General features: G+C 36.0%; 1 long non-coding RNA gene across 1 annotated transcript in view; it reads left to right on the top strand.

The window, feature by feature from the left end:
- Positions 1–443: 443 nt before the first annotated feature.
- LOC150106303 (uncharacterized) overlaps positions 444–18731 on the top strand; it is a 162650-nt gene continuing 144362 nt past the window's right edge. Inside the window, exons 1-2 of the long non-coding RNA XR_016548299.1 lie at positions 444–642; positions 17922–18069. This is a non-coding gene — a long non-coding RNA (uncharacterized LOC150106303). The remainder of the gene's footprint in view (positions 643–17921; positions 18070–18731) is intronic.

The raw sequence follows: 18731 nt of genomic DNA, 5'->3' as shown, positions 1-18731 counted from the left end.
TAAAGTGTCCAGACAAATATTGATGGATAGTGTACATCTCACATATGTTTTGGTATCTGCTATATTTGGTTTTGGTATCTTCTGTTTGCTGCTCATGTTTGATCAGGTAATACAAGCTTCTTTAGAAACTGTTCCATTTCCACTGTGTTACACAGACCTTCTATCTTCTATAAATTAAGTGGGGGAATGTTTTCTGTGGTATTCTACACAGATGCAAAAATAGGGTGACAATTACATTACAAATGACACTTTTGTAATGTAAAATATTTTGTTTTTGGCATATTATTAAAAGCCACAGACTATTGGCGAGCATCGTTAAACAAACGCTTTGGCACTTGCTGCTTTTATTAAGATGATGTGCCATCTTGTACCATATCCTACTTTTGTGCGGGATGTTTCATAAATATTATTTTGTTATCCGCACTAAAATTTGTTTTTAGTATGCTCATATCGCATAGCGTGTGTAACTTCATTGAAGTCACATTACAGCATGTTATTAAAATACTGCGACAGCATATTTTTTTAATGTTTGATTCGATATTAATGGGATGTTCGGTTTCGCTCTGTTAACCACATGTGGACCACCAATCTCTTGTTGCCAGTAGTAGTTTGGTGTGTGTTAAATGCAGGATATAATTATATGTAATGGACTTTTTTTGTATCATGATAGTAATTAATGTAAACGTAGGTAATAGATTCCTGTAGTTTTTGTTCGTGCTTAGTTTTTATTCGAATGTTCTATAAAAAAAAAATGTTCCATTTGATTTTTAAGCTGTACTGAAACAATACAGCCTAAATGCTACAGGGTGCCTAAAAATGGACGTAGTTACAGTATTACTGATTCATTTGATGAAATAGCCAAGAAATTAAAAATAAAAATTAAAAAAATCTTATTTACGAACAGTGGTCGGCAAACATTTTAGACCATTGATCCCTTCATGGAATCCTTGATCCCTCATCGATCACCAACATATTAAATAAATGTTATGAGTAATAAATTTTTCAATTAAAAAAAAAAAAATCCTTCACCCTTTTACTTCATTACTGCTTCTCGAGAAAAAATATTTAAAGAAAATACTTAAAGATATTTATAAAGAACATTAAAAATTTAAACCCCCTTTTGATCCCTAGAGATGTATGGACTCCTTGGATAGCTACATTGACTCCCAGGGATCGATATGGACCACTTTTCCAACCCCTAGTTTAGACATTGAAAGAGCCTCACTTTGGCCAGTTTTCTTTTTTCTTTCTTTTCTTTTTCACTTATTTTCATGCCAAAGATGATCACAGTTTATACTAAAAGAAGTCATTTCACCGTAGTGAGGATTGCTCTTTGGAAATTGACAATAAAAAAAATAAAATATATATATATATATATATATATATATATATATATATATATATGTGGCGATCAGCTTTTACTCGGTTGTTATACATTTGAAAAAAATAGATTTAATGACTCCAAGACCGAGATAACACATAAAGATTTTAATGATAAATACTACTAGTTTCGGCATATAGCAGCCTTCTTCAGGTATTTTAAAGGAAAGGAATACTAATAAACATTAAATTATTTAAACAAACTGTTAATTACAGGTACAAATTGCCTCACATAATCGATACATAAAAACGTTGTATTTTTCAAGTTGTTCCAACTGGCGTGCCATTGTTTCATATATATATATATATATATACTCATAAGAAGTAAAAGATAACACTCATTTTTCTTTTTAAAAATGACCTCTTGATCTCTGTATATAGTGTACCAAGATAACAAGTTAAATTTTTATGATCTACCCAGGACCAGTAAGTAAGCCAAGAACTATTACTTCTCTTAAACTTATGAATTAAGGAAATGATTTTGATAAAACATGGAATTAGAGCACTCTGAATTCTGGTATATAGTATGCCCACGCTCTAGTGATCTCCACTTGGAAACTTGCCAAGAATAGTCGATTCATGCTGAAGGGGAGAAAGAAATGAAGGACGTACGAATTGGTTGCCAAAACGTGAATTCACGTGCTTTATAGGTAAAATTTACAACTGTTATATAAGCAATATAGTTAACTACAATGATCATAAAACAGAAGTTAATTTTCCGGCGTGTAATAATAAACAACTCATCCCACAATACGGATTGATTACCCGAATGGATTTATTGAATTTTTGGAATGGATTCTCCTTTTTGGCACATGCACAGAAGAGTTGAAGGGTCTCTAATCTGTGGGCGAACTTTTGTACACATGAAATGATGCTTGAAAGATATGACATAGACTTAAAGTGAACAAGATGTATAAGTTATATCTGATCAACTGGATTTAAAAATTAACAGTGTCTGTTTACCTTATTTCTACATCTGCTACATTTTCTGTTGATGTATTTCATTTGCTCATTACTTGGAAAAAAAAAATCTACTAAGTAGATTTTTTACATGCAGGTAACTTACTTCTTAGCCTAACTCACTATGCCTGTATTGTTTTATGACATCTGATCACTTAGTCAAAAATCATCAGTCTGTTTACTGTTTACACTTTCTGTTAAGATGGTTTCACTTGCTCATTATTCTCCATTCCAAAACTGCAGAGTAATTTTTTTTTAGATAACCTACTTCCTATTTCACTATGCCTATTATTATCATAGTCCAAGTGAGGTCTTATGAAGGCCTTGTAAAGAGGCAAATGACATCCTTATCTTTACATGTGAACATTCGTTTCAGCATTGCAGTTATCTTTTGAGATGTATTTGCAGTCTTTGCTACATGGCCCCTGAACTTCAACTTCATATCTACTCCAAGATCTCCAGCCTTATCAGTTTCTTCAAGCATAATCCCACCAATATAATATGACATTAGATATGTAATCATGCTGAAGTGCATGACTTTACATTTACTGACATTAAACTAATGTCCATTTTCCCATGTGCACAATTCCAGCCTATTCAAATCATTCTGCAGGTACTGCATATCACCAGCATTCCTTATTATTCTACCTATCTTTGTCCTTGAAAGATAGGTAGAGTAATCAGCAGATAGCTGTATATAGTTCTGTATATTCTCAGGACTATAAGGTATACTTTTAGATAAACTATGAAATTAATTTCAATGGAACATTCTGTTAATTTCAACCTCAGAATAGCTTAAAAATCTTGACAGTGCTATTGTTTTTCACTTCTGCTCTTTATTATTATTACTTGACACCTCGAAATTATTATTACTTGACACCTGAAAGCCTAGGATCAACAATAGTGTAATTACGACCTGATAAACCCCATAAAATTACAGAGCAGGACTATCAAGTGCTGAAGGGTGTGGTGCAAAAAAAATTGCTTATCCCCAGTTCACTCGCTGTTGAGTTCTGAAATGCCTCTGCCAACACCACAACTACACATCAGGGGCCTCAGCCCCAATGAACATGGGCTTCCATGGCTGTGCAGCTGCACCCAAGCCTAACTTCAGCAAGGGCAATGCTGAGTGTTGAGTGGAGTGGTGTAAGCTTGCCACCATTGGACTCTGGAGTAATGAATTATGCTTCACCATCTGGCAGTCTGACAGCAGGTACCAGTAGAATGCTACCTGCCCAAATGTCTTGCTTGAGCTATGAAGTTTGGTGGAAGAAGCATCATGGTTTGGGCTGGACACTTAGTTCCAGGGATGAAGAATTTTAATGCTGCAGTGTATAATGACATTCTAGACAATTTTTTGCTTCCAACTTTATTACAACAGTTTGTTGAAGATCCTTTCCTATATCAACATGACACTGTTTCTGTCCACAAAGTGAGGTCTTTGTAGGAATGGTTTCATGAGATGGATGCTGAAGAACTTCATTGGCCTGAACAGTTCTCTGATCTCACCCCCATTGAATACCTGTGGATAAATTAGGATGCCAATTGCAAGCCAGGCTGAATCGTTTAACATTAGCAACCTACCTCACTAACACTGCTGGAAGAATGGAAGAGAACTACTGCAACAATGTAACAAAATCTAGTGGAAACCCAGAATATTAAAGGTTGTTATAGCAGTAAAGGGTGGTCCAACTCCATACTGATGCCTTTAGAGTGAGAGTTGGGAAGCATCCAGATATTTTTGATCAGATAATACAAGGTGTGGCTATTAAATAACGAGACAAGGTGCGCTGTGAATCATGTACTCATAGCAGTGGTATGCGCTTGAATGACCTTAAAGGTTCTAGAAGCAGTTGAAATAAGCATTGTTCATTCGCTCGCAGTTAGCCTGTAGGCAGTTATAAAAGAAACATGTGAAGTCGCTTTGCCGGAATAATGTCTAAATTTTAAACATCATGGAACGGCTGACAGCAGAGCCGGACTTGCAGGAGAAGATCATCACATATGATGAGATGTGGATTTTCCAGTCTACAATCCAGAAACAAAGAGACAGTCGATGGGAAAACTGGAAAACCCCCACATCACTAAGAAGAATGAAAAAAAGCAAGAATGAGCAAGTCAAAACTGAAGGCAATGCTGACCATTACCTTGCCAGTGATATTATTTTTTTTTAAATAATATCACTGGCAAGGTAATGGTTGAATGGGTGCCAGAGGGTCAGACAATTAATCACCATTATTACCTTGAGGTTCTGGCCAAGCTGAGAGAACGAGTGAGGAAGAAGGGACCTGATCTGTGGAAGAACAGCTCTTGGATTCTCCATCTGGACAATGCTCCATCCCACAGTTACAGTCTGTAAAACAGTATCTGGTTGATAAGAAGATCCCAGTGTTGGACCATCCGCCTTACTCGCCAGACTTAGCTCCATGCAACTTTTACCTTTTTTCCAAAGTTGAAATCCACATTGAAGGGCACCCATTTTCAGTCAGTGGATGAGGTAAATGAGAAAACAACAGTGCTACAGAATCAGATAACACCTGATGACTTGCAGCACTTCTAACAATGGAAAATTTGTATGCAATGGTGTACAGATAGAGGAGGAGAGTATGTTGAAGGGTATAACAATTAAGTTGTACAATTGTAATAATAAACCACATTTTTGTAACCAGTCTCGTTATTTAATAGCCAAACCGCATATGTCATCCTCATTCAGCCAAGTTTGACTTATGTCAGTTATTTTTAGACTCACTGATTCAATCAACACTCCAGACTCGGCTCCGTTATTTCTGATACTACTTGTATTAGTGTATAAACATAATAAACTCACTTTTTTTTTGAAATTGCCCTAACTCCATCCCTCCTCACTCTGACTATTCCCATTTTCCTGTTCCTTACTTTGGTTTTATTATTATTATTATTATTATTATTATTATTATTATTGCATGGGAACCTCCAAGGATTCTTAAGATTCATCATGGAGACCCACACTGTCCACATAATATATATCATACCTCACGTTGAATGCATTACAGACAAAACACTTACAACTGACTTTGGCAACCTATCCCATTCATTCACCATTCTCCAAGTGAAAAATGTAGTCATCACACCCTTACTTACACACACACACACACACACACACACACACACACACACACACACACACACACACACACACACACACACACACACACACACACACACACACACACACACATTCTTACTCAGTTTCCAGGGATGATCATGTTGTGCTCCTGTGGTCAAGTGCTGAAAAATTTCTCCATCAATTTTATAATGCCTTTTTAGTAATGTAAATATTTGTGTCTTCTTTTCTAAGTATCAACCAACTATTGCAACCCACTAACAAATCCAAATCCTCATTACTGTAGGGAGCATTCTACAGACTATGTGCCTTCTTGGTCTTTCTGAGGCCTTAGTAGAAGCTAGACCCAAGAGATACTGATAATATAGCACATTTTCCATATATAAATAGTAAAATGATGTATTATTAAAATACTCTGGATTGGACATACTTGTAGAATTTTTTTTTTTTTTTAAACAATATATTAGGTATCTACCTGGATACTGAATGAACGAGGATGGGTAGGCATTTTCAGATTTAACTGACCAAATTGTATTCATATTGGCTTGAACTACAATGTAAAATGATCGTACAACATGACAGAATTTGCTCGGTTAAACAAGGCCTCCATTGTTTTTGCCAGGGAACCAAGTCAAACAGTGAAAAGTCAGCTACTGGAACAAATCCTGAAACACATCCCAACCCATCATCAGAATTCAGGATCAGTAGTATCAACATAAGAAGAAATGGCAAAGAAATGGAACTAGCAGAAGAATTGGATAAGTACCAGATTGACATAATAGGGGTGACTGAAACAAACAAAGACAAACAAAGGTTGGTCGATTGGTAGAGCCTCTGCTACTAATGGCTCAGTTAAGTAAGTTTGAGCGCGGTTAGTAGTTGGAAGGGGACCAATCGTTCGATGCTGTTGGCACACTCTCCCTTGATGAGTGTTTGGATTCCCTGGAGGTGTCAGATAATAATAATAATAATAAATACAAAATTTTATATTCAGGCAATAACAGTCAGGTAAAAGAAGGAGTAGCTATAGTATTCAACACTAAATATGAGGCTAATCTTCTTGAATGGTAGGCAATATCAAGTAGAGTGATGTGGATAAATATCAGAATGGGGAACTGGACAATGAGACTTATAAGGAAGAAGTGGAGGAATTTTTGAGGCTTTAGAAAAAGCAACCGACACAATGAGAAAGGTAAAGTTGGTCCTTGTTGGGGATCTAAATAGCAGAGTAGGAAATGGTTGTGAGACATACAGAAATATTTTAGGAAAATTTAGAGAAAAGAGCAAAGCTAATAATAAGGCAAATACCTGTTGGATTTCTGTTCAGGACATGGACTAGTTATTACTAACACCATGTTCCAATATATAAATGTGCACAAATTCACATGGAGAGAAGAGGCAAGGAATAAGAAAAGTCTCATTGACTATGTTATTGTTGATAGTAATGTTTACTCACTGGTGCAGGACACTAGAATGTACAGAGAATTTGAAATTGGAAGTAATCACTATTTAGTCTTGAGCAGGATAAAATTGAATTTCATTTTGAAAAGAAGAACATTATTATTATTTAAGCTTCCAAGGAGTCAAAAGACCTCATCGCGGGAGGTCCTTCGTAGGAAACACAAGTCTATCAAGACTCATCATGGGAGGTTCCTCCTAGGAAACACAGTCTATCATACCACTCCTTAAACTCATTGACCGTTCTCGCTATCACCACTCTATCAGGCAATGCATTCCATGTTCAACCACCCTCCATGCAAAGAAATCACTCCTCATCCTCTTGCTCACAGCTTCCTTTCGTAACTTTCAGGGATGGCCCCTTGTCATTACTCCTTCCAAGCGAAAGAACTCCTCAGTGTTAACCCTGTAACCACCTCTAAACAGTTTAAAAGTCTCAATCATATCACCTTTCCTTCTTCTATCCACCAAACTCTGCAGTCCACATTCCCTCAGCTGATCCTCATAACTAACATTGTACAGTCCTGAAACTGTCTTTGTAATCTGCCTCTGTACCCTTTCCACGGTTAATTTAATTTATCCCCTTCAAATCCTGGGGACTAACTTTTTTATCTCTGCAGCTCATTATTGCAGAAATCCTTTGTGTTACCTTCACCACCTTTGCAATATGTCCCTTGAATTTCAGGTTTCTATCAATCATCAACCCCAGATCTCTTGTCTCCCCCTACTTCCTCCAGTACATCTCCTCCAATAGAGTATGCAGCATCCTATCTATATGTCCCAAACCTCAGGACCTTACATTTTGCTGCATTAAACCGACACTCCCATTCATTTGTCCATCTGTTTAGCTTATTCAAATCCTCTTGCATGACTACCACATCTGCACCATTACTAATAACAATTCCCAGCTTCACATCATCCGCATACACCTGACCATCCCCCTGCAATCCACTGACAATGTCATTGATATAAAGGTTAAACAATATAGGTCCCAGTACTCGTAACCCACTCGTAAACCTCTCCCTCCTTGAAACTGCTCCACCATACACAACTGTCTGATACCTATCGGACAGCCAATCCTGAATCCATTTGACCAACCTGACTATGTGCTGCAACTTAAATATCAGCTTATGATTTGGCACCCTGTAAAATGCCTTTGCTAAATCCAAGAAAATGGCAGTATATGCCTTTCTCCTCATCTAATGCTCTTGTAACTTTATTATAAAATGCTAGCATATTACTAAAACAAGAGCGCCCCTTCACAGATCCATGTTGACTCTCACAGTTAACATTACCCTCCTCTACCCAATGTTGTATATGGTCCCTCACTACTTTTTCCAAGATCTTAACAACTTCTGATGACACAAAAACTGGCCTATAATTAGACACTTCGAGTCTCTACTGCCCTTATGCAATGGCACTATCTTACTTCCTTCCATTCCCTGAGCACCTTTCCTGTAGCCAGACTTTCATTGAAAAACCAGGTCAAAGGAGTTGTCAGTTCCTTAGCACATTCTCTCAAAACTCGTGGTGAAACCATCCAGTCCTCCAGCTTTACTAACATCCAGAGTACTCAGTATTTGGAACACGTTATCCTCCTGCACCTCTAAACCTCGAACCGGCCCTATTCTTCTAGTATTAAAATATACTCCTCCAGGATGAAATACACCAACTGATGAAATATTTTCCTACTGGCTACATAGCTAAAAAATTCCCTAGGATTTTCTTTGGATCTTAGGGCCAATCTCTTCTCATATTCCAGTTTGGACAAGACATGTACTAGAACATGTAAGGAAGTTTTAAAGTGAATGAAAGTTGAGAAGCTCTCAGGTGTGAACTGTAGACTAAAATATACAAAGATTATTGAAGAAAAAATGAAAGAGTTTGAGAACAGGAGCCAAACCTTGGAGATTCAGTGGCAAGCCCTGAAGAAAACTTTGATTGATTCAGCCAGAAAGGTATGTGGTGAGGTTATCTTCAAGGATAGAAAAATCAGAACTCCATGGTGGATACAGGAAGTTAAATGGGTAGTGAAGAAAAAGAAGAAAGCATATCAAAGGTTCCTGGCAAATAAGTTAGCTTGTGCTCTTAGAAAATACAGAGACAAATGTAAGAAAGCTAAACACTGTGTAAAAATAGCTAAACAAAGTCATGGGAAGATTTTAGTAAGTACATAGAAAATAAATATCAGGAAGGTGGCAAGATATTCTGGAGGCTGTTGAAAAAGCTCAGAAATGGAGGAAGGTATCCTTGATGTATGGAGTAATTACTTTGATAAATTGCCAAATGAAACAAACAGTGATAGCACAGTGGTAAAAAAAAACACTCAACAGGCATGCAATCAGGAATACATATCCATGCTTGAAATAGAAAAAGCCATCAAAAGCCTGAAATGTGCAAAGGCAATAGGAGTAGATGATATTCGAGTAGAAATGTCAAGTATGGAGATATAAAACTCTTGCAGTGGCTACACTGCATAGTTCAGAAGGTCTGGACTGAGGGATGAATTCCAGATGATTGGAGTGGAGCTCTCATAGTACCCATGGATAAAAAGGGAAATAAAACTGATCTGTGATAATTACAGAGGTATATCAGTACTGAGTGTTCCTGGTAAGATTTATGCAAGTATACTCGAGAAAGGTTGAGAAGGATTGTGGAAGGGGAGCTTAATGAAGAACAACCTGGATTCATGAAAAACGGAGGCTGTCAAAATCAGATTTTCAATTTACGACAAATAGTTGAGAAATCGTGGGAATATAACAAAGATTTGTATTTAAGTTTTGTAGACCTACAAAAGGCATATGACAAGGTGCCAAGAGAAAAGCTATTCAAAAAGGCTACAGTTGTATGGTATTATATCAAGCAACACCTAGTCTTTATTCAAGTTGTAAGTTAGCAGTTAGAATTGAAGAAAGTACAGGAAGGTGGTTTGATGTTAAATCTGGTGTCAGACAAGGATGTACATTATCCCTTCTGTTATTCATTATCTACATGGATTACTTTCGTTCATAAAGTGGTTAAACCTGATATCAAAATTGGAGATGTTAATCTCAGTTCTTTTCTTTATGCAGATGATGTTATACTTTTAAATAAATCCAGTACAAGTCCTCTAAATTAATTAACTGTTGTAATAAATTTGCTATGAAAATCAGCAATAACAAGACAAAGACGATGAAAATAGGCAGAAACAGTGAAAATATCAACTGCATTGTGAATGGAAAACCTATAGAACAAGTAAAACATTTCAGCTACTTATGCACAATTTTTAGTGAAGATGGTAAATTAAATATGGAAATAGACAACAGATTCAGTAAAGGAAGAGAAACAAGGGGTGATATGATAGAGATGTATAAACTTCTGAAAGGCTGTTATAGGATACCAGGTGTTTGAATTTTTTAGATTTAAGGTGACTGGTTGTGTTCCTTAAGTGTCAGTCCTTGGACCATTGTTGTTCACTCTATATACCAGTGATATTGGAAAGGACTCGACAGGAGATGTTCAATTGTTTGCTAATGATGAGATAAGGCAATTAGTAATGTTTCTGATACGCAGCACTTACAGAATGACATGAATAGGCTGAACTGTGGGCAAATGATAATGGCTATCATTTTATTGTAAGTGTAAATTCTAGTATGATGAGATTTTCAATGTCTTATTATATTGGTGAGAATATGCTTTGAGAAAATTATGAAGCTATGTAACTTGGAGTATAGTAGATAGGAAATTGAAGCTCAAAGGCTATACAGCAATACTATGCAGTGTTCATTTGTAGGTATAGTTAATTATTCATATTTGAGGTCAGTTTTGATAGCATATGGTCACTCCTGTAGCTCATTGGGTTTTGGGAGTGAAGCCTTCTTCTGCTAGAAGAAGTTGTAGTGTTACAGATGCTCTTTCCACACAGTAGGACAATCACAAACATCCATGTTCATGGTGGGATTTGAACCCACAGACACTTGGCTGGAGAGCACCACTCAGCCAACCAGGCTAGCAGTGAGTAGGTATAAGAAAGTCATTTTGCTTATTTACAAGATTAGACTACACCTCGATTGCTGTTGTTAGATTTGATCTCTTGGTTCTGAGGGATGAAGAAACTGTAGAGAGGGGCCAAAGAAGAGTTCCAAAGATGGTATTGGGATTATGGAATGTAGATTTTATAGACTTCACTGGTAAGGAAGAGAAACAAGGGGTGATATGATAGAGATGTATAAACTTCTGAAAGGCTGTTATAGGATACCAGGTGTTCAAATTTTTCATTATGTGAAAGATTGAGAGAGGACACAAGGGGCCATCCATGGAAGTTCAGCTTATGTGCTGTTAAGAAAGGGATGAGAGCTAGATTTTTCTCTCATAGAGCAGTTTGCTTGTTGAAGTGGAGGTTACAGTGGTGTGAATGAGTTTAAGAGAAGGCATAACATTTGGTGTGGGTGATATATTGCCTTCCTCAATGAGTTCTTGTATCCATAGAGGGCTCTGATAATAATTACCATCAGCAAGATTGTATAGTCAGTACCATTAGATTGTTCACTCTAATGATACTGACTTTAGTTAGTAAAATGTTAGCTATTTCTACCATATATAAATTTAATGTTTTCGTTGAAATTGAATATCAGAATTTTATGAGTAATGAGGCAATCTCAGGATAAGATTTCTCCTTGATTACATGTTTATATATTTTTGGCAACTTGTAGGGTGGAGTTTGTTTACCAAATGGTTCACAGGCTATGTCGTTAAAACGATGCTGCATGCCTAATTTAGCCACACACATGTATGTTGTGCATAACGTACACTAGCACACTAGGACTGGAATGTTTATCAAATGATTACTACTTTTATTTTCTTGACTAACCACCATGGCAAACAAATCTACACAAATGGTCCCAAGTTCCCGGGGTCCCTGAAATGGGATAGGGGTGCGAAGACTCTCCAGGGGCGGAATGGTGTGTCCACTAAAACTAGGAACCTAGAATGTCAGAACCCTGTATGAAGCAGTTAAACTAAGAAACACTATCCAGGAAATGAAATGACTTTGAATTGGGATTTTAGGAATGAGTGAAGTTAGGTGGCCAGGATCAGGCCAAGCTAAAGTTAATGACATGACAATGTACCACTCTGGAAGTTGTGAAAACAATCATCAAAATGGAGTTGGAATAATATTAACACGTTCGCTGCCATGCTACTTTGGCATAGTCTGTTCCCGTACGCCGAGCAATTTCACTTCTTCAAGGTCAGTACGGTAATCTCGTTGCCAGCAGTAAGCGTCATACGAGTATACTCGTAGTTGGCTTGTGCAGAGCATATACCATCTATGAGAATACACAGTTTTGATGCTAGCTCCACAAGCCAAGCATTTTCACTTTTTCAAGATCAGTACAGTAATCTCGTTGCCGGCGGTAAGCGTCATACGAGTATACTCGTAGCTGGCTTGTGTGGCTGGTTTACCAACTACGAGTATACTTGTAGTTGGCAGCGAACGTGTTAAACAGTGATGCCAATAAGTCACTGTTGACCTTCATCCCCTACTCAGATAGGATGACATTATTAAAACTGGAAGGTCAACCATTAGATATTAACCTTATACAGGTCTATGCCCCTACTGCTGAGAAGAACGATACCGAGAATGAAAAATTTTATGAACAGTTAAAAGAACTAATGAAAAATACAAAGAAATATGGTATTAATATAATATCATCGTAGGTGATTTCACTTCTAAAGTTGGGAAAGATAGAAATGGAGATATAGTTGGTGAACATGGACCAGGAACAAGAAATGAGAAAGGAGACCGTCTTATTCAATTCTGCCAAATTCCTTTCAATTCTGCCAAGAAGAGGAACTAATAATCACAAATGCATGGTTTAAGCTACCATCTTGAAGGCTATATGCTTGGCGATCACCGCAGGATAATAATGCAAATATAGTCAGAAACCAAATTGATTACTTCCTAATTAATCCATGATTTCGAAGTTCCATAAAGAGTTCCACAAAAACCTATCCTAGTGTGGATATTGCTTCTGATCATAATCTACTGGTGACAGAGTTAAAACTTAGACTGAAAGCTATACTTAAGAAACATCAACAAAAAAGGTTTGATCTAGGAAAGTTAAAAAACCCAGAGAAAAGAACAAAACTGAGTCAAGATCTGAATCAAGACATAGCACACTTATCAAGAATGATGACGTCATGAGGGTTGATGAATCATGGGACAAATTAAAATTTGTCTTCATCGAGAAATGTACCAGTACCTTATGTCCTGATAGAGCAGTCAAAAAGAAAGATTGCATAACTGACACAATTCTTTTTCTCATGGATCAGCGTAGATCATATAAAAATCATAGTCCAACAAAATATAAAGAGGTTCAGAAAATGTTTAAAGACAAGATAAAAGAAGCAAAAGAAATCTGTATGAATGAAAAATGTACAGAAATAGAATTTCTACAGGAAAAGCATGACAGTTTTAACTAATTCACAAATTAGTTAAAATTTTAAATAATTTTAAATAAATTTTAAATAATTCACAAAAAAGCAAAAAGAGACTTCAGGTATATTTAAGAAAAAACAACTATGTATCTTTAAAACAAAAAGGAAGAAATAATATCTGAAAAGGATGATAAAATACAAGAATGGGTGAAATATGTAGAACTCTTTACTGATAGCAGACAAAAAAAAAATACTTATAAACAGATGTAGGGTCCATACATTCTAAGATCAGAGGTAGAATGTGTGTGCTGAACTCAGCTAAAAGTGGTAAAGCCTTAGGCCCTGATAGAATACTAGCAGAAATAGTCAAGTTATTAGAAGACAACAACATTACTATATTAGTAAAGCTATTTAATAAGATCTATGTTATAGGCATAATCCCTCAAGTCACAGTCAACCATCACAACCTAACCTTGTAATGACTATAGAATAATCAGGTTAATGAGTCATGTTCTCAAAATGTTTCTGAAAATAATTCAAAAAAGAATATACAGGCGGTCTTTGGGTTACGGATGACCCGACTTATGGCATTCCATACTTACGAATGGGCTTTCAAGGCTCCCCATAAGGATAACTAATAATTAAATTAATAATTCAGGAACTGTGCTTTCAATTCTGTGATGATTTTCATGGCTTCACAGAAGAAGAAATTGCTGAAGCCAGAAAAGCTGTGGTGGATAGTGATAACTGACTTTTTCATTGTTCAATTACATTGATAACTGACTTTTTCAGTTGAAAATGTCCAATGTACTGCAATTGGACATCAATGAAAATGATGTCGTTTTCTGAAAGTCCCATTGTCGTGAAAGTGTGAAAGTCCCATTCTTGTGAATGGGACTTTCACTCAAGTCCCATTCACAAGAATTAACCAATGTAGACCTTATGGAGATAGAAAAGCAGCTGATAGAAACACAAGAACACGAAGAGTCAGAGCCAAGAATTAGCTGAAGCCTTTCGTCTCGTTAAAGCAGGATTTGCTAAGCTCGAGGAGCAAGATCCTAACAAAGATTTAGCATGCAGTTAGTGAAGCCATCAGCTGTTACAAGGCCATTTATGATAAAAAAAAAAAAAAAAAGCCTGCAAACAACCCTAGATATCTTTTTCTGGAACCGACTTCAGTGGTAAGCTTCCCTCCTCCAGCAACAGAATCAAATCCTGATTCTCCAGCACCAGGTCCATCCTCTCTAGCACTAGAATCTGATTGTGATTCTCCAACATCCACTCCATTCTCTCCAGCACCATCTCCATCATCTTCTTCCGATTAATGTTAACCTACCTTTTGTTTATGTTCTCTTTGTTTGAATTAAAAGAAAGAGCACAATAGTTTCTATAACTTATTACTACAGTATTATTATTATTATTATTATTATTATTAAGTATTACACTGTATTACAGTGGTGCACTCAGGATTTAATCTTGGAGGGGGGGCCGAGCACTCATGATTTAATTTTGGTGAGGGGGGAGCCGAGTTGAGTAGACGATTTGAGAATACACACTACGCATTACATACGACCTATGACTGAGCATGTGCAGTGATCGTCAATATATGATAACCATGATCTCCTCTGGCCCAGCTCAGACAAACTAAGTAGCGCTCGGTTCACCCGAGCACTGCTTCGTTCGCCTTGCTTCACAGCAGCAGTGATTCCCGAGAGCTATTCCCACCTTATGTGACTGCTAATTTATAAGTAGAAATAGAAGACACGACACAACACAACATAAATAAAAAAATGAATTTTAGTTAGGAAAAGATTTTTAAAAATGTTTCTGGTGTTTTATTTATTTATTTTTTGAGGGGGGCAGGGCCCTCATCCCCCTCCCTGGGTGCACCACTGTTGTATTACTATTCATATGAGCCATTATTATTATTATTATTATTAACCTTATATGTGCTGTTCATCAGGGATCCGAGTTACATACAAATCCAATTTAAAGACGTTCTCAGGAACGTATCTCGTTCGTAACATGGGGACTGCCTGTACAGAAAATGTGAAGACACCATCAGTGATACCCAATTTGATGAAAAAGAATTGGATTAGATGGTAAAGACATCAGGAGCATTGAAAACTTATATTGGAACCAAAAGGCATCTGTTCAAGTTGATGACATTATTACAGACTTTATTAACATCAAACGAGGAGTAAGGCAAGGGTGTGTGCTGTCGCCTCTCCTTTTTAACATATACTCAGAAGCTATATTTCAAAAAATCTTAAAAGGAAGAGAGGAAGGGATTAATGTAAATGGTGAAATCATCAATAATATCCAATATGCTGATGACACAGCTCTCCTGGCTGACAATATTCAGGATCTTCAAAATCTTCTGAAGAGAGTGAATAAATGGGAATAAGAATAAATATCACCAAAACTAAATTCATGGTCATAAGCAAAAAACAATTCTCAATTTAGCACTTTTTTAAATGGGAAACAAATAAAAAGAGTGACAAAATTTAAATATCTTGGATGCTCGTTAAATGAAGAATGCAATTCAGAAATGGAAATAAGAATTGAAATGGGAAGAAGAAATTTTCTTCTGATGAAATCAACACTGTGTAACTGCAATTTAAATTTAGAGCTTAGAGTATGTTAAATTTAACTAAGCTCTAATTTAAATGCAATTTAAATTTAGATCTTAGAGTATGGTTAAATGCTATGTATGGTGCGTACTGCTGTACAGTGCAGAAATTTCGACATTGAAGACAACATCAATTAAAAAAAACTTTAAGCCTTTGAGATGTAGTTATACAGATGAATGTTAAAATTTCTATGGACAGCAAACAACTTCAGTCAAGAAGTACTGGAACAAATGGGGAAATCATGTGAACTTTTAGATACCATAAAAAGAAGAAAACTGTATATCTTGGTCACCTACTTTGTAATGAAAAATATAAGATACTTCAATTGATTATAAAAGGGAATATAAATAGAAGAAGAGGACAAGGAAGATGAAGAAAATCTTGGCTGGCAGATATCATACAGTGGACTGGCATAAACTCTGAGGGACTGTTCAGAGTGGCTGAAGATTGCTCAGAATTTGCAATCTTCAGCCAGCTTCTTTGAGTGCTGACCTCCGATAGGAGATGGCACTCAAAGAAGAAGAAGAAGATTTTCTTGACATACATGTAGTTACAAGACTCATTGTGAGAAGGTAGTGCTATCAACACAGTCTGTACTCTCCTTAAATTCATCCACCATTTACACTTTCACCGCCCTCTCAGTCAATGCATTCCATACTCCTACCACTCTTCTTACAAAACACTTATTCAACTGCTTCCTTTTGCAACTTCCAAGGATGGCTTCTTGTTCTTGTTTTTTCCTTCTTCTGCTCTACAAAAAATCTCCCCAGTGTGAATCCAATAATAATTTGGGCTAACATATTTTCATTTTCTTATCTTAAAACCTGATCACATACATAATACTTGAATGTTGCTTATGATATCAGATCATGATAGCCTCAGTAAAAAATATATAAAAATGCTTGCATTTTGTTAAATTCAAGGCAACCTCCAGTAATATGCAGGTTCCGAAAACAGATGGATTTTTTTTTAATATATATATATTATTAGTATTATATATATATTAAAATATATATAGCAATCAGGAAAAAACATGTTAACAGAATGCAAAAAGATAAAATAATTAGAAGAATAGAAAAATGAAAACCAAGTACTTAATATGATAGTTATTTATACAACAGTTATTCAGATTTTGAAAGTTTATTTTTCACTTGGTTAGACTATAATAAATTTAGTTTAATTCTTTATCCAAGTGTGAGCAAGCAAAGTTTGTGCCTGAAAGTATCTTCAAGACTGTGGTAAGGTGGTACAACACCAGGCAACTCGTTTCAAAGGTGGAGCAAGCTAACATCACTCCTATCTCAGTATCTCCCATAATGCAAAACACATCTCCTTGCAGATATGTATAATGTTATGCATTAAGGGACGGACCTCTACCCAGACTAATTTCGATCTTTATTGAGGTCTCTTCAGTGGGAGCCAGGCCCAAGTGGAGATACCAGCCAGAAGCATTAGCAAGGTCATCTCCTCCTATAGGAGCTGCTAAACGATGTGCCACCTTTTTATTAAATTACTCTGGATTTAGAGAAAGATGTTGAAAGTTTATTTTTCACTTGGTTAAACCTAATAAATTTAATTTAATCCTTTATCCAAGTGTGAGCAAACAAAGTTTCCACCTGAAAGTATCTTCAGGACTGGGGTAAGGTGGTACAACATATTTTCAGGTGCAAACTTTGTTTGCTCACACTTGGATAAAGGATTAAACTAAATTTATTATAGTTATTCAGATTAATTGACAAACCATTTTTGCAGATTAAAGCGCTACCTTTAATTCTAGTCAGTACATTCTGAGCTGCTATTAGCACACTGGAAATAACATTATCGTCGTAATCTTACACTTCTTATCTTTGCATCATTTGAAGAGTCTAATAGTGTGATTAATCTAAACATTATCATAACTTGGGTATTGTATTTCTTTTATTCCATTCATTTATTAGAAGCACACAAAATTTCTGGTTTTGTTTTAATAGGAAAAAAAATGGTATAAAACCTAGCAGTTTTGGACCCTCAATATCCTCATCTGGAAAAGCTGGAAATCATTTTTGAAGGATTCCACCAGAATAGAATCATAGCCAGTTGCATCTTCCCTAGCATGATACACATTATTGTTAATGTTATGTGAGTATTTAATTTAAAAAAAAAAAAATTTATTTGATATAGCAGTACTGTTGTGAATGAGATAGAGATTAGTTAATTTTACTGACAGTTAATGACCTTCAAATTTTTAATAATTTTTTTTATTTCATTTTTATTGCATATATATACTGAGTATTATTATAGACATGTTAAAACACGAGTATTAAAATTTTTAGATTCTCAATGCATTTTATTTTGCCTGTTTTATTTCTGTTCTTGCTAAAAAAAATATGATCTCATTTAAAAAAAAATATATAAGGCTGTGGGACTTGATAATATATCACCACATATTCTGAAGGGATGTGCTAGGGAGTTGATGCCGACCTTGACATATTTTTTTAATACGAGTCTTGCACTCGGTCAAGTTCCTAAGGAGGGCATCATTGTGCCACTTTATAAAGGAGGTGATAGAACTCAAACATCAAACTATAGACCTATCTGTGTGTCAAGTGTTGTAGTTAAGTTGGAGAAGCTTGTGAGAACTATGATCCAAAATTAGGTTGACAACAATGGTATTATCTTTGATGGACAGAATGGATTTGCTAAAGGGAGGTCATGTTTTAGTAATCTACTTACTTATTACAAATAGGTGACTGCTTCCATGGACAGAGGAGAAGGATACACAGTAATATACTTAGATTTTG

This window comes from Typopeltis vanoorti, chromosome 5 (assembly GCF_054136105.1).
Source record: "Typopeltis vanoorti isolate ZY-2024b chromosome 5, IOZ_Tvanoo_1.0, whole genome shotgun sequence".
Taxonomy (NCBI): Eukaryota; Metazoa; Arthropoda; class Arachnida; order Uropygi; family Thelyphonidae; genus Typopeltis; species Typopeltis vanoorti.
This window is presented reverse-complemented; position numbering and strand designations above follow the sequence as displayed.